The sequence below is a fragment of the Brassica oleracea genome, chromosome C7 (genome assembly GCF_000695525.1).
Source record: "Brassica oleracea var. oleracea cultivar TO1000 chromosome C7, BOL, whole genome shotgun sequence".
NCBI classification, from domain to species: domain Eukaryota; kingdom Viridiplantae; phylum Streptophyta; class Magnoliopsida; order Brassicales; family Brassicaceae; genus Brassica; species Brassica oleracea.
This window is the reverse complement of record NC_027754.1, coordinates 18514194-18519363: the sequence shown is the minus strand read 5'-3', so window position 1 is coordinate 18519363 and position 5170 is coordinate 18514194. Positions and strand designations below refer to the sequence as shown.

General features: G+C 37.1%; 1 pseudogene; it reads right to left on the bottom strand.

Annotated features, from left to right (window-relative positions):
• Positions 1–1823: 1823 nt before the first annotated feature.
• Positions 1824–4311, bottom strand: LOC106302759 (annotated as a pseudogene).
• Positions 4312–5170: the final 859 nt, after the last annotated feature.

Below are 5170 nucleotides of genomic sequence, written 5' to 3'. Positions count from 1 at the left end.
TCCTACTCACGCTTGGCTTCAAAAACAGCTTAGCCGATGAATCTTTGTTCATCATGCATAAAGACAAGCAAACCGTCTACTTACTAGTGTATGTCGACGACATACTAGTCACTGGAAGCAGCAAGGATCTCATCAATACTATACTCGTGAAGCTAGCTGATAGATTCTCTGTCAAAGATCCAGAAGACCTGAACTATTTTTTGGGTATTGAGGCACATCGCACGAACAGAGGACTACACTTATCTCAGCGGAAGTATATCCTGGACCTCCTTCACAAGTACAACATGATCGATGCCAAGCCAGTGGCAACACCCATGGCTGCCTCTCCGAAGCTCACACTCAATGGCGGTCACTCCTTGTCTGATCCAACCCCTTATCGACAACTCATTGGAAGTCTTCAATATCTTCAGTTCACTCGACTTGACATCGCCTTTGCCGTCAACAGACTCTCGCAATTCATGCATCATCCGACTGAAGAGCACTGGCAAGCCGCAAAACGCATACTCCGCTACCTTGCAGGCACCACTACACATGGGGTTTATTTTGCAGCAGACAATAAGCCCTTGCTACATGGTTTCTCGGATGTAGACTGGGCTGGGGACACTGATGACTACATCTCCACTAATGCGTATATCATCTACTCAGGAAAGACACCAGTCTCTTGGTCATCCAAAAAGCAGACTGGAGTCGCAAGGTCGTCTACAGAAGCGGAGTACCGATCCATTGCCAATGCCGCAGCTGAGATACGTTGGATATGCAATCTCCTTACAGAACTTGGCATCCGCCTATCTTCACCACCAACTATTCTCTGTGACAACTTGGGCGCAACATTTCTTTGTGCCAATCCTGTCTTCCACTCCCGTATGAAGCATGTTGCACTTGACTACCACTTCATTCGAGGACAAATTCAGCGCAATATGCTCAGAGTTTCTCATGTCAACACCAAGGACCAACTTGCGGATGCGCTGACAAAACCCCTCCTCCGCGGTCGTTTTGTTGAACTCAGGAACAAGATTGGAGTGTCTGCAGCCTCTCCATCTTGAGGGGGCGTGTTAATGATACGCATATCTCATCATATCAATTCTTCTATATAGCGTATCTCTGTTTATAGTAACTACATTAACTCTATGTAACCTAGACGTCTCTTGTATATATACTCACTGTAACCTCTTCTAAATGTATAAGAGAGACATAACATTTACACATGGAGGGTTCAGTATCGTATCCAACAATATGAAAAACAGAAATCACTATGTTCTTTAAGAAACAAGAAGTGGTACTACTCCTTCTGACGCTGTCGGAAATAGCAAAATACCCATATTTAATAACGTTTTATTGTATTCACAGAGACTGTGCAGCCATTTTGAAAGATTGAGAGAAATCTTTGAAAGGAGAGAGAGAGAGGGTTAGCCACCACTCATATTACGATGGGCGATTAGAGTTTTCTAAAATCAGCGGTGGTCTAAACATGTGTCACCACGACAGAGGTTGTCATCCTCTCAATGTTTATATTATGTTGTCTGCTGTTCCTCTGACACCTGTTTTGATCAGCCAACACAACTGACATGTGGAGACTCAACTCACACTATGGCAGCATGGCTAGGCAGGACGCGCTGACACACCTGTTCTGTACTTCTGTTTCAGCTCTTTGAACTTCATTGTTTTGGCAAAAGTGATTTGATAAATCTTTCAGAGTTTATCGACAAGCCTCTCTATTATCCAGTAGAATCTGATATAAGAGGTATCTACATATATTACTATAAAGATCTGTATGTAAATATTGGGAAGAATCACTCCTGACTACAACAAAAATGGTTAAGGTCCTATTGAAAGGTGGTTGACTTGGATTGGCTTTGAACTTGTAATGATTTGTAATAATCCTTCTCTGCGTTATCTAGTCTGCTCTCGAACATTTTCCATTCCATATGGCATCTGTCCCTCACCTACATAAACAACAACCACACTGAAACATAAATGTGGGACACATCTAGTTGCTTGCTTATCAAGTTATTCTTCTACAGTACATAAAAAAGACCAAGCTTCTTATTCAGACAAGACCAATCTTCTTATTCTGACAAGATCAAGCTTTCTTACCCCTTCCAATGGAGATTTCCCATTTTCTTCTTTTCCCTGACTGCCAAGTGAAGGGATAAACTGATGAACAATCCACTGAGAGTCTACAATTCCTATCTTCTCGTAAGCAGGCTCCTTCATTTTCAGATATAAATATGAAAGCCTATTTGTTAATCTATTGAAAACAAGAAGATTGATTTTAATTAACAGTAAGCATCTGGTGATGTTTAATGTTTTTTGTACCTCAACACATCTTCTGAGTGCAAAGTCAAGACCCCAACCGTGAACCAAATCATTCTGTTATCGGTTCATAAAAAGGTGTACGTAAGAGTTAGTGGAAAAGAAAGTTTATCTTTGAAAATAGAACAAGGCGAAGAAGACAAGAGATGATAAAGTAATTGTAACCTGGATCATATGCCACACGCAGCGCCATGCATCTCTTGAGAAAACAGGAGCCATAATCTCTACAAATCTGTTATGTTATCAAAGACCTAAAGTTTTATACGAGGACATGTGAACATTAAGTTTGATCGAGAGATTTTTTTAAACATACGCAGCACATGGAGGCCGAGGAGGATTGGAGCACCATTCAAGTTTTTCATCTGTTTCCCTGGTAAGTTGCAAAGCCATATATGTAAAAAAAAATGTGACAAAAATCTTGTAAGAGATGAAGTTGTATATGAGTCATATATACTTATGGACTTCGACATGTTTTCTTCTTTTAGTGATCTGCCATGTACAACCTTTCTCTGGGTCCAAACCAGGCTGTGAAATCTCAAGGCCATGTTTCTTGACCATGTGTACATAACTGCAACAATAAACTGAGAAAAATGATTAAGAAAATGTAAGTGAATGTATAAGAAACTCACTCTTCTGCGTTAAAGTGATCAACTCCAAGATCTTCATCCCATATGAATATATAATCTTATCGCGCTATAATGTCCGGGTGCAAGAATCTCTTTGCATACCACCTTAAAATTCATAATATATAGGAGAGTCAAGAAACTCATATGGTTAGAGAAAAAGAGAGAGTTGTAATTAAGCAAAGCTATACCATTTGGTTTGCTTGAGGACACTTATGTGTATTACATTCTTTGACCACTCAAACTCATCATCCCACTCACTTACTCTCCCGTCATAATGAAACAGAACAATGGTGAAACTATCTGAAAACTGTTTTTAGGAGAACACAACATAATGAGTTTACTATTAAGCACAAGAACAGAAAATTGTAAAGGGCATGAAGCAACCTTCTTAATACATGCATCTATATTGTGTCTCTGGTTATATCCCACGGTAAATGTTACTAGATATCTCGGTTTATTCTTCAAATCCTGAAGAAACAGAGAAATGAAATTGAAGCTATCACACATATATGAGAAGCGTAAAATCCAAGATGAGATTGTGTTAAAAGAAACAAACCTCTTCAGGGTTCCCCCACAATCTGCGCAAGTACAAGTCTGATTCAGATGCAATAATACCCGGTGGCAATCTCTCAGCGCCTTGAGGATTTGAAGGAACCCATATCTGAGAATGTGAATCACATTGTTCTTGAAACATGCAAACAAAAGTGTCATTCTTCTCAAAACAAAAACATAAAACATGCCTTTGAGTTATCAATGGCCAGTGTAGGAGCTGCAGTATCTGAATCTATCTGTGAGAGAGCAACAGAACAAAGAAGGGTTTTTGGTAGACTAGCCTGCACAATACAAAATGGCAACAGATGAAGAAAAATCTAAGAAGAAGAAAAAAAAGATTGAAGAGAAAGAAGATTAACCTTAGTGATCCATAAAGATGGAAATGATAGTCCAATCAGAATACCAAAAGTTACAGAAAACAAAGCAGTTGCAAGAAGCTTCATGCCATGATCTTCTGATCTTCTACATTTAGTTGGACTGTACTAACAACAATTATCATCTGATCTAAAGCTTTATCTGCATCAATAGAGAGAAGAAGAAGAAGAAAAGAAACGAGATAAAGAAGCTTGTTTACCTGCGTGACAAGATTCCCATAGTTATGTTTTAATGTACCACTTTTGATCTAAGCTCCAAATGCCATCAACACCTTAACTCCTGTTAATTGATATAAACAATACTATAAAGAGCCAAAACACTCGAGCGATACAATTTAAACTTGTGACAATATGAATGATCTAATCAATGATCAGAGATTTTTTTTACGATGTTGAATCAAACGGCACTGGTATTACAAAATAAAACATGACATTACAAATCAGACTAATCAGTAGAAGGCCCTAGAAAATTTGAGATGAGCAATGCGTTTTGATCAAGGTAGTGATAGCTTTCGGAGATCTTTGACTTTTCAGAACAGACGTGGGTTTTAGTTTTCTCTCAAATTAGACGTGAAAGCAGTATGCTCTATTGTTTTTCCCATAAAAAATGAAATGTTTCTGGAATTTCCGATTCTCTGTGATACGGTTAGTGATTTGGCATATGGAAGCTTTCCCAAAGTTTTAGAATTTCTAAGTGAATTGGCATTGATTTTGTACTTAGTTAAGTACTCATCATATGTGCTAACATTTTCCCTTCTGGAAAAAAATATCAAGAAGTAAAAGCTTATGTTTTAATTTTAAACGCTTCAGAATGAAAAGTTATATATCATCCTAATATTTTGGCAACTATAAATATAACACATAGCTATAAACTTAATATTTGAAAAGATAGTAATAATTAGCCGTTTTTTTTTTTTTTTTTTGCCTGTCAGACAACCGTGCGACCACTCCGGAGAGGTCAAACCTATCCGGATAGCGATCCAATTAGCCGTTCGATGAAAAAGAAAAGAAAAGATAGTAATAATTTTATTTATGGTTTACTGATCACATAAATATAAGATAATCAAAAATTGATAAAATAATTTTAAATTTACAACAATGATGATCCCATTTACGTATATCAAATTATAAATAATATACTAGATGGTTTCCTGTGCCATGTGCATAATAATAACTTTAAATATTTTTTTAAAAACATATTTATATTACATTAATTATTAAGTTCATTATAAAATATATTTTTATTACATTAATATATTTTTAAGAATAAAATTTTGTTTTGTCGGTTTTAGTAGAAAAAGATTT